The following is a 12,703-nucleotide window of genomic DNA, read 5'->3' on the forward strand; positions in this document are numbered from 1 at the left end:
CTCTTTAGTGAGTTCATCAATTGACCTCTGGTTATGTTTAGCCAGGACCTCTAGTAGTTCACATCCCTGGTGATCAAAAAGTTCAATTAGTTCCAGGTGTAAGGGTAAATTTTGAAGCAAACCATTTGGGAACTTCCAGGAGCGAAGTCCTTTAGGCACCCTTTTTATTTAACTTCTCTCTGAAATAGCAGTTTTCAACATGAAGCTTTTGAATTTTCAACAACTTGTCTTTCAAAAGCTCAGTGCTTTGCTGTAAAGGTCCATTTTCTCTTGGTATATTACAATGGAAAGACAAGCTCCGTTTAAACCACATAGAACAATTAATGTTGACATCACACACACCCAGTCTTAAAATTTCAGGTGCTCTCATATATTCATTAACAGGAGAACTACAGTAATTCACATTACCGTTTTGTCCAGGGGAAGGTAGGTAACTTGAGAGCCAGTTGCAGATTTGTATCCCATGCGAACAGTCATATCAGACACTCACTGGGTAAGCTGCTGAACCAGCTGAGTTAATGTCCCAACTTGTCCTGATAATGCTTCCAGTCTACCAGGTACCTGAGAATTGGTTTCAACACCATAATTAACTGCAGACATAGTAAAATAAACCAGTGAACCAAACAAAAAAACACAAACACAATCCAGGCTGGAAACAACCACACAGGAAACAGGATGAACCAGATTTTAATGTTAGTTTTAGCACTTTCGTCTGTATGTAGCACAAGAGTTCTTCCCAGCTTATAAATGTAGGAGTGGGCCTTAGAAAGCTCAGGGTTCTATTCTTTATTGGTGACCACCACAGCTAAGTAAATAAAGGGTACTCAAAATTCCCTTTGGATTTATTGTTGTTCCTCTCTTCATTCATTTGATTTTGCATATTTTCTAAATTTTCTGTACTTGATGAAATGTACTGTATTATCACATCTGATATGCTTTTGAATGGGATGTAGTCCTGTTTAACCATAGTATTCTGGACAAGTAGGTAGAAATGATATTGACATGTAACATGTAATAATTACATATGTATGTGTTGGCATGTGTGGGAAGAATTGTTGAATGGCAATAAAACATCTGCTGCAGAACTTCTATTTCAATGCATCTGCAAACATCCATTCATTGACAAATTCTGTGAAAATAAAATACATAATCCTGATTTTCTGTCATTGTTTAATTCTGCACTTAAACAACTTTGTTTCATGTTTAACATTTTAAATATTTTTATTATGATATCCATATATGTATGGTGTAAAAACTGGCTCTACATGATTTGGTCACATTGGCCCCATATGTGTACAGTATATTGAAATGAACACTTTCTTCCAGTCTCACTCCATGGAAGTTCACAGAATATGGGAACAATTTTTCATTTACAAAATAAGGCTGAACCACCAGCTTGTCTGTGTGGTGGGCTACAACTGGCATTTGTCAAGTCCTTTTATAAACTATAATAAACTTGAGTTTCTTCTGTATCCAAGGTTGTGCATATTTAGTCATGGATCTTGGCTCATTGAAAATGTTCATATTATCTACATTCACTACCCCTTTTTAAAACCTTTAGGCTTTTCAGGCCAGATTTCGGTAAAAGAAAAAAAAACACTGTATATATAATACTGTTCAGGAAGTAATGTCTTTTACTTAATAAAATATTGGCTGCATGCAAGCACAAAAAAAGTAAATTTATTCCAGAAATATAAAAAGTTATTAAATAATGCAGTCTTTTCTACATGCATCTCCAGATATTTAAAAGCAAGCAAAAACATTGACAAAATTATTTCAGTATTTTTAGAAATTAACCAGAAACATCCATTGTCAGAAGGTGCCCAGTTTATAACATTTTATGAGACCAGCTCTAGTCGGAGAGCTTGTAAAGTTCAGAGTGTCTCACCAGATGATAGCAACTTTTTGTGCAATGCCAAATGATAAGTACAAGACGTTGCGCAAACCTCCAGTACTTCCTAAGGAAGTTCACAGTTCTAAAATGGATGACTGCTTGTTCCAGGTTTTACCTTTGTATTTCCATTCAGTGGTTCTAGCCTTCACCTTATCTGTTATCTCATTTCTCTCTCTCTTTCTTTCTTTCTTTACCAAGCCCCAGTCTGCATATTTTCCTGTCAGGTGAGAATTCTCTCTCTCTTAGGCTCTGCTCTTTCTGCTGACTCCCAGCCTCTTTGAAGAGAAGGAGGCAGCCATAGACTCCACTATAGTGAGCATTTTTTTTTCTGACTCCACCTTCACTCTGAGCAATTATGAAGCAATTGTTTTCTGCATGTCATACACACACACACACATTGATGCTTGACCTGTGACATGTTTAGGGAGTTATTACTCCACTCCATACAGACAAATTTGTCGCACACCCTTTTCCAATCCCTGTCACTTATTCTTTGGGTGGCCTCTATATGGTAGAATATTTAAAGAACTAATGGGAGCCCTACAGCTTTAATTATTGCATTTTTACCAGTTCATGAGTTAAGCTTACTTGACCATAAATCCAGCCTGCCCACTACATTTCCCTCAATCTTGAGCAGTTTCTGCACTTTACTTTCACCATGAGCTACACCATCACCACTATATATGTGTTCCCTCTGTAATACTCTAACAACTGGACTCAGTCATCTATTCAACCGTTTGCCCTGCCGTGATAACCAGTGACTTTCTCAGGTGGTAGTACAACCCCGGTTCTTTACTACAGTTTTTTAAGTAACTTTAGCAGTCACTGAAGGTGTTTCAGAAGGATCATATATCAGATGATGCAGACATCTGCAAATAGATTAATTCTACTTCTAACTCTTCTGAACCCCACTTCCAAATTTGCCCTTGTCCTCTCTACCAGGTCTTGTATAACTAGCAAGAACAGTGCCGGTGGCAAAGGCCACCTCATTCTTGTACTCCTCTACAATGTTACCTGTTCGGATTATCCCATATTGATTGGTACTGACCTTGTAAGATTCTCATAGATAGCTACCAACACATGGGTGAACCCACCTGGCTTCTCTTTCCACTTTACCAATTGCATCATAAATTCGAAAAATCATTTCATCAGATGCCTTCTAGAAATCCATCCAAATCACTTCTGCTTCCCTCTGACCTTCTTTCTCTACCCAGGATACAAAAATTCAAATAAAAACTTCCAATGGTCTTTTGATGAGTGGCACTTGACTCTACCCATTCCTGATTCACTACTTTGGGAAGTACCCTGTCTAATCTTGCCATCAACATCCTTGCAAATCTTCTTTGCATCCACATTACAGAGAGAAATCAGTTAATAATTTGCCAGAACCTCAGTAACCCCCTTTACCTTTCAGCCACACCATCATTACTGCTTCCACCATGGACTGTTGTGCAAGTATATAATATAATCTTTTTAAATCGTTATCTCCCCTATTTCTATCACTAGCAGTTTGTAAAATACATATAATGAACCCACCTGGATCTCTACACTTCCTTTTCTTTCATATTTTTTTGCAACAAGGAACACTCCCACCCCTTCTGATAAATAATGTTCTTACTTTTCACAGTCCATTAATACGGGAAAAATCCATTCTACAAACTAAGTTATACTGTTGGCCACTCTGAGTAGAGCTGTTCATAAAAGCTCTTGAAAAAATTTCCTTATGTCTCCACTTTTAATAACCTTGCCCCCCACCCACACATAATTAATATCATATTTGTTTTTTCCTTTTGACCTCCAATAAACTTTTTTTTAACTAGCTCTGCTTCTATTTGAGAAGACTGTAACTTTCTGATAGAATATTTTAAGATTTTGCACACTGTTCTTTTATATCGCCCTTTCCACTCCCCCTTATTGCCATCTTCATAACATCCTTTCCTCTTTGCTTAGTTTTGTCCATTCTTACCCTATTCCTATGCCCACCTCTTCCATTAGTCTACCTTCCTCATTTCACTCCCTTATTCCCAATCATCTTTATTTAGTACCACATTCACTTATATGCTTTACCATCTCTTACAAACAATTAACTCCATCTGCCCCCTTCCACGTTTCCGGATTTTACTTCCACCTACTACCCTTAACTCCCTCCTTTCCATTGACCACATCAATGCCCTCATTACATGACCTGGCCTATTCCTTTCAGGTATATCCATGCTTACTATGTCTCCTCCAGTGCAAATCTCTAACAAAAGTATGTCCAACTTATTCAGTTGTCTACAGTCATACTAAGAAAGTGAATTGTTCCTATCTGTTAATGTTATCCCCAAAATATTAACCAAACCCATCTTCTCCATTCTTGCTTTCAGTGACTTTTGATTGCTCTTGTGACAGTGAACAGCATTAAGCAATCCATCCAAACGATACTGCATCATGAAGATAAAGCTGCTTCCTATAATTATTCTGTCCCTGTCCTTTTTGATTTGTGTAACTGCCCTTAAAAATTATTTCATAATTTCCTCCCTGTCATTATTTGGGTGATAACAGGCACACAAAAAAAAAAACCTTCCCTTTTCTCTTTTTTCTCACACTTTACTGCAACCCATGTCCCATCTCCACAATATTATGCCTTATTTCCCTACCTTAAACTGTTTTATATCTGTGTTCATGCCCCTTCCTTTTCCCTTCTTCAAATGTACATCTATGTCACATGAAGTCCAGTCAAAAGAAGCCTTTCCTCTGCAATTTCCCTGTCTTCCTTCTTAATGTCAACTCCTGAAGAAATAACACATCCAGATTTTCTGTCTTCAACTTGTCCAAAACTCTTTCTGTCTGAATTGGATTGCTAATCGCCCTACATTCTAAACATCAATATTCATTCTCCCTTAGCCCCCCCATACCCCTTCTCCTTTAGGGCCCCTCCAATCATCCCAGAACAAGGCTGTCATAGGCATTGAGCAGAGCCAGTAGGTCCAGCTATGACCCCTCTCAGCAACAGTAGCCCTGATAATCTAGCAGCCATACATGTACAAGTGGTAACATCAAATCACTCCCAGGTGCTCCTACTCAATTATATTTTATTTTATTTATTTATTTTACATTTGTTGACCGGGCTAGTCCAACTGGATACATGTCCATTTTCAGTGGAGGCCCGAGGAGAAAAGCTCCACTATCTAATGCATAATAACAAAAATACATTCAAAGTACATAGGTGATTTAAGACGCAACTAAAACAGGCATTTAAAATTACATAGGGAATTAAGACACAAGTAAAACAGGCATATAGGCTTTCCTTTCAGTAAGTTAAAAAGGTGAATACAGAGACTATCAAATTTCTACAGTACAGGTCAAAGTACATAGGTAATTTGAGATTCAACTAAAACAGGCATTCATAATTACATAGGGAATTTAAGACTCAACTAAAACAGGCATTTAGGCTATCTTTTCAGTAAGTTCAAAAGGTGAAAACAGAGGCTATCAAATTTCTTCAGTACAGGTATATAAAATGTGAGACAGAAATAATTAAGTAGTTTAAAAGCAAAAGATAGAGTTACTAGAAAATTTTAGTTTGAAGTTGAGAGAGTCAATTTCTTAGGTAGAGATGAAAAATAAAATGGAGAAATAGAGTTGGGATACAGTGCAAAGGATGCAGGAGAAGGTAGGAGGTACGTGATCAGCTAGGGTTATTGCAAGAGCAAAGCCAGTGATTGGTTAGAAAATGTTCAGTTGAGTTTTAAATAGTGTGATAGAAGTTTGGGCTAAGAGGTCTGTAGGAAGTTGATTCCAAATTTTACCAACTGAGTTGGAAAATATAGAGTCACCTGCTGTATTCTTTGATAGAGAGGTTTGAATCAGTATTTTATTGGAAGAGCGTAGGGTTTTTAGGTTGTTATAGGGTTTTATCAGGGTGGAGAGCATTGGTATCTTTTCTGGGTGGTGACATTAGAAGCGTCACTTCTTTTCCCTCACCTATATCTAATACCTCCTTCCATCTCTTCCTCTGTTATTGTCTTGTGAAACATCCTTATTTGCTTTACCCCATCTTGCATCCTTTGTATGCTCTCTAATCATGGTCACTCCCTTCTCCTCAAATTCACCTATCTAGCTAATGTAGTTCCTGAAGATATATTCCATTACTTCTGCATCTCAACCTAGTAGTTTCAAAATACTTAAGACAGTATATTATCCTTGAGTAGCTATGCTTCATTCCCTCTATACTAATGTCAACACTATTTTAATATCTCCTTATCCTTCCTACTGCTCACATTAAATTTTGATTTTTACTGCTTCTCACTGAATTCTTTCAGCTTTTGCAATCAGAATGGATGACTGCTTATTTAACAGGATATCCTGATATGTCTTCCACAATGACAAAGCGCTTTTTAAATCACAGCTTAGCCATGTCATGCACTTTCTATTTCAGACCTAAGCTGTGGGGGAATTCTGCACACTCTATTTCAGCATATGTACTTACTGTAGTTATGTACTCCCTCCTCTGTTTTGTCTTACTTCTGGGAATCCCCCCAAACTTAAAGAAACCTCCTACACTTCTTAATTATGTCTTTCTCAGTGCCTTGCCTTGCTTGATATACACCAGTCTGTTTCTCTTTAACAATACTCATTAACACAACCCTTCAGTTCCTTTCTGTTCAAGTCCTATAACCACTGGCAACAAGGGAAAAAAAAGAGATGACAGCCAAATTTTTGCAGTGATGGAAACAGCTGTCAATCTCACTAAATATACCAAACAGCTGGAAAAGCTCCAAAGATTCATAACAAAATGTTAACAGGCCTAAAGTCCATGAATTATCAAGAGAGTCTGGAAGCGCTATCCCTTAATTCAGCATCTTGTAGACTTCTGATGGGAGATCTCTATTTTGCTTACCATGCCATTAGAAATTCAGTTGTCCTGGGCCTCTTGTAAATCCACAAGAACCAGGTGGCTAAAACGTCTTCAACAGGTAAATAAAGCAAGGTTGAATGACAGTTTTATAACCCATCATCTCTGTAACCACTTGAATAAACTTATCTTCATGCCAAGCAGTGTGACTCGCTATCTACCTTTAAACATAATCTAGAAGTCTGGATGGAAGTCCACAAATTTACTGTGTGATTGACTGGTATGGCCCTACTGTAGAAAGGAGATGTAGTCTTCCGAGGGTACTGGCATGCTGCAAACATTCATAAGACTCAATAGGCTTGGAATATTAATGAATCTGTAGAGCCTTCTGCAGAATGTCACTCAAATGCTAGAAAATAGCCATTTTAATTTAAAGTGCTCCCAACCTCCAGTTTTTCTTTTCTAAATACCCACTCCAGTTATGCAGTACGAATTGGCCTTGGCTTGAACTGGAATGAGAAATGTATTGTCTTTCTTCACAAGATCTCACTGAACATGGGCACTTAGCACTGCCCATGTGCAATGGGATCCTGTGATGAAAAAATAATAATTAGTTCATGCAACCATCACATAGTGAATCCCTCTATGCCTCAGAAGAAAAAAATCTCCCTTGATCTAGATATTGATTAGACCACAGTGAGCAGTAACCTACATGACAAATAAGTACTGAACAGCTTTATTTAACATTTCAGTAACCACATTCTTAGTTTGCATTACAGTTTAAAAACTGGGAGTGTACCTTAATTTTGGTCATTGTTTCTTAGATGGCCAGTGTCCAAAATTATCCATACCTGCTCATCTCCCAGACAAGTCTCAGGTAGCAGTCTTCTCTGACTCCAGTCATCCTTAATGTACCCCAGCAGTGCTGACATTTCCATGACTCCATCCAGCATGAACATGAACAATTTCAAGACTGACAGTCTTCAAAACCACAGAATGAGTATTGGTTCCCCATCTGTTCCCACACTATCACATACAGGCAGACACCTGTGACCCCACTCAGCTCATGATTTACAACACAAGACAGAAACTAAATGAAGAAATGGATTAAGGCTAAGTCAGAGCAAAACATCCCGCATCCTACCCCAGCATTACTAATGACAATGGCTCCTTGTTGAATCCAGATCATGTGATTCATTCTTTGCCATCTTATAACTGTTCCATTGATCTGCTTCAGTTTAGGCAGTTTGTCTTGGACACCTACTACAATTCCTCTGCCTGGTGCCTCTGACTCAGAATCAACTCTTTATCTCATAAAGAATTAGTTTTGATTGCCCAAGTTCTCCTGCTCTTCTTTCCTTTTCTCCTTACTGGCCTGTCCTACAGGGGTGATAAGTTCTTCAATATACTCATTCTTTTGCACTGCTACTCTGGGTCATAGGTATCCTAGTTTCCTTCAATAACTTGCATTGTTGAGAAGAATAACTGCTTTCTATATTTTTCTGTGACACCCCCTAACCTTCTTCAGAGGAGTAATGCTCCCATTGTACAGTGTCTCTATTTGTACCTCCTCTTCTTCCTCAATTCCCAGTTGTACAGTATGCATATGTTGCACCTCCTCCACATAAACTTCCCATCATGCATTCCTTTGCCTGATAACACTGATATAAAATGTCTCTGCCTCATCCAGATTCTGCCTAGCTGCTGCTGCTGACCTTGGCATGATACCTTCACCAGATCAGGAAAGACCAGATGAACTAGTGCACATTCACTTTTCATTGTTGACATCACTAAGAAGTACTGCATCTTGTGTTGCTGTATTTCTGTGTAAAATCCTTCAATATGTTAACTGCCTACCTGACTAAATTCAGACTTTTTCTGACAGCAGATTGCTAAAACACCTGTTCATTGGAGCTGTACATGTGACATTTCACAATTAAATGTATGGTCTTACCTGTCACCAACTTTACTTCATCACTCCTATGAACCCAATCAATTTGTGGATCAAAGTAAACCATATCTTTAGGGAGGTCAACAAGCAACCTGTCTAAGTTAACTCTTCATAGGTTCATAGGTGGGTACTAGGCTGTCAGCCCAAGGGCCTAAGTAAGCCTAGCCAAAAAGGTTCCCTGGCTTAGCCACCCAAGAAAGTTAATTTCCTGTGCCTCTGTCGAGCAGAGCCACAGAAGTGATACCCGGGGTGTATTTCCTATTTCCCATCCACTCATCAAGATTTTTCTTTAAGAGTGTTAATGAGGAACTTTGCTTGACGTAGATGGGTAGCTTGTTCCAGAGTATAGGAAGTCTCTGGGACAGGAATCTATCCCTCCAGCATGTCCTGATTATTATGGTGACAAGGTTTTGGTCCCTAGAGCGTGTAGCTCGGAGGGATTGGGATTTCTTTAGGTGTAGCATGTCCAACAGCTCTGGATTTAACATAGCTTTATATGTTAGGCAGAGATCTCCTTGGAGTAGGTGATATGCTATAGAGTAAAGCTGGAGTTTTTTTTGAGACGGTCAGTGTAGGGCACCTGTTTGAAGCCAGTAATCCTCTTTGTGAGGTACTTCTGTGGCCTTTCCAGCTGCTGCAGATGTCTTTTGAGGTACATTCCAAAAGGGGCGCTGTACTCTAATGGGTCTAATGAGTGCCGAGTAGAAGGGAACAATGACCTCTTTTCCTGGATGAGAACCCTTTTGTGATGAGGTATGCCACATAGAAGGATTTCCTGACTACTGTGGCTATATGATTATCAAAGGAGAGACTACTGTCCACCTAGGTCCCAAGGTCTCTTATCACACATTCAGCATTAAGTAGACTGCCGTTTATGTGGTAGTTCATGGGTACAGAGTTTTTACCAAAGGGGATGACAATGCACTTTTTGGCATTGAGCTTGAGGCCATGCTTCTGACACCAGGCATCTGTCTCAGTGAGACCCTTCTGTAGGATGTCCACATCATTTGGGGACACGACTATGGCTCCTAGTTTGCAGTCATCTGCGAACTTCATTAGCCAGAGGCCTTCTGTGTTAGCCTGTACTTCAGAGAAGTAGATACCAAACAGGAGAGGTCCCATGTCTGAACCCTGTGGTACTCCACTTGTCACTGATTTGAAGTCAGATTTGGAGTCTGCAACATTTACAGTGTGGGTTCTGTCAGTGAGCCAGGTGGCAACCCATCTTGTGATGTAGGGATTTATACCTAGTTTAGTGAGTTTAGCTACAACTCCAGAATGGGGGATGGTGTTGAAAGCCTTTGTGAGGTCAAGATAGGCTGTGTGAACCACATTACCCTTGTCTACAGCTTTGGTGACTGCCTCAAAGAATTCAATCAGGTTCAGAAGGCATGATCTGCCTTTCACAAACCCGAACTGAGTGGGGTCCAGAGTTTGGAGTTTTCCAATGTCTTTGTTTATGAGTTCCATGATAATATGTTCCATGGCCTTGTAGACCAGGCTAATAGGGCGATAGTTCCCAGGATCAGTGGTGGCTCCCCCTTTGTGGAGTGGGATAACTGTTGCTGTGCACCATTCAGTGGGCACAAAGCCTGATGTGAGACTGATTGAACATGGTGCTTAGTTGGGGAGCCAGTTCGTTTTGAAGTTTGTGTAAAACACAGCCTGAGATGTTGTCCAGTCCCATGGATGCTGTGTTTTTGGTTTTATAGAGTGCAGCTTTTACCTGCATATTTGTGATTACATGGACTCTGCATTCTTCCTGTATAGATATGGGCCCTTTAGGGGGTGAGAGGGGGGCAAAGTTAGTACTGAACCTATCTGCCAGGATGCTGGCAATATCAGTTGGTTCTGTAATTTTCATGCTGTTGTGCTGTAACTCAGAGCAGATCTGGGTGTTGCCATTGATTCTTGACATAGCTATAGAATGCTTTGTGGTTGCCCTTAGAATCAGTGGCAATTTTGTTTTTGTAGCTAGCCTTGGAGGATCATATAAGGGATCTCAGCTTCTTACTGAGGCTAACCAGGGAGCTTCTCCATTCATGGGATTTTACTCTCTTTTGTAACAGTTTCTTCCTTCTGTTGTAGAGTTTGTTTATGGCAGGGGACCACCAGATTGGCTTCCTTTTTTTGGAGGATAGCGCCTTGGTTCTGTTTGGGATAGTACGAACCATGTACTCGTGTAAGCGCTTATAGAGTACATTTGTGTAGAATTCAGCAGTCGTAACAGTATTGTCCATCTGCATGGGTGTCATGAAATTTGACACTTATGTCTTAAGAAGCATGACGTTGGCTTTGGAAATTTATTTTTACCATGGTTTCCTTAATGGTGGGTAGGGACGGGATGCGGATATCTAGGGTGATTTGCTTATAGTCGGATCTGACCAACGAGGAGTTGACTTCAGGTGTGGAACACCGGTCACTCATGTTGGTAATGACTAGGTCTAGGATATTGTTGCCCTTGGTGGGGGTGTGGATAAGTTGATCCAGGACATTGGAATTTATGAATTCCAGAAAGCGTTGAGCGAAGGAGTTGGTACATGAGTAGTTTTCCCAGTTAATGGTGGGGTAGTTGAAATCACCCATTATTAGGGTGTTTGGTTGCATCCTAATATTTTCCAGTATATCAAGGAAAGAGGAGTGGGAATCCTGGGGCATGGTGGGGGATCTGTAGCAAGCTACAATTTGGATTGCAGTTTTGCCCAGAGTTATTTGCACTTGGATAATCTCGGATGCATTATGCTGCACAACTAGCCTGGAGGTGTAGATATCCTTAATGAATATGGACACACCTCTGCCTTTGGTGTTTTGGTCCAGGTTAGCTGGCCGAAAAGTGTGGTATGAGTTATAGCCTGGTAATGCAGGGGTGCTCTCTAGAGCATTGAACCAGGTCTCAATCACTGCACAGATATCGATGTTCTCTATTTTAAGGAGTGCCTCAAGTGAGTGCATTTTGAGATTTAGACTTCTAGCATTGAGTAGCATTGCCCTCAGTTTTTGCTTGCTTGTTCCTGTTATGGTGGTGAATTTGTCATTTGAACCTTGCCTCTTCTTTCTCTCCCTTCATTAAGTCCTGGGATTCTAAAGTTAGCTCACTGGGACTTGCCTTCTAGATCACCTTGCTGAGAAAGTGACAATATAAAGGCTGTTCTGATATGTAAGATTTCATTTTCATGCCTCAAAATGCTCTCCTCCAGTTCTTTCATCTGTGATGCAATGTTCACAGCTAGAGTTTTATTTTTTTCATTCTTATCTCAAATTATATGGATCTCCAGCCACATGGCACATGCATCACAGGACCACACTTCCAGATTTTCAAGTGTGTGGCCCAACATTCCTTCAATTCTGGAGGAAAGTCACAGCTTCAAAGCTACAGAACAGTATGTGTTTCTAAATATATTGATTCCCTTAATAAAGTATGGAATTAAGCTATTAAGAATCTTCCAGTATAGACTCTTATGCAGAGCCTGGAACAGTGTTAAAGATGCAGGCTGCCATCTTTACTCAATCCACAACATCCCCTCTTTCTACTTTAATACTCATTTCAAATATTATTTCCTAACTTATTGGTAATACTTTTGTTTATAATATAATTCATTAATCCCCGCCTATGGAATATTCATTGGTTTTCTATATTATAACTTTTCTCTATGATCACCTGATTAAAATATCGACTAATCAAAACAAAAGAGACAGCAGACAAAAATCGCTAAAGCCACCCCTAAAACGACCACTTGACAACATGCAGCATAGGCCACAGTCCCTACATTTTCTCTTATGTTATCATCTATATAGTTTCAATGCCTTGTCTTCACCAGTGGTGTGTTATTGTCAAGTAAAATATAGCTTATATTCAAATAGGAAATCTATTCTATAAATCTATGAATCATCTTATGAAAGAAAAATACCTAATTTCCCTTCTACAGACCACAACAGCATGCATCCATGTTGATGGACATTTTTTCTTCCAAAATAGTCTGTTACCTTCAGGACAATTTGTACAGGTGGATATTTCTAATAT

General features: G+C 39.5%; 1 protein-coding gene across 1 annotated transcript in view; it reads left to right on the plus strand.

The window, feature by feature from the left end:
* The window catches only part of AGR3 (anterior gradient 3, protein disulphide isomerase family member), a 234,112-nt gene that overhangs the window by 92,057 nt on the left and 129,352 nt on the right, over positions 1–12,703 (plus strand). The gene's annotated exons all lie outside the window — the stretch shown is intronic.

This window comes from Protopterus annectens, chromosome 3.part0 (genome assembly GCF_019279795.1).
Source record: "Protopterus annectens isolate FY-2018-M chromosome 3.part0, PAN1.0, whole genome shotgun sequence".
NCBI lineage: Eukaryota > Metazoa > Chordata > Ceratodontiformes > Protopteridae > Protopterus > Protopterus annectens.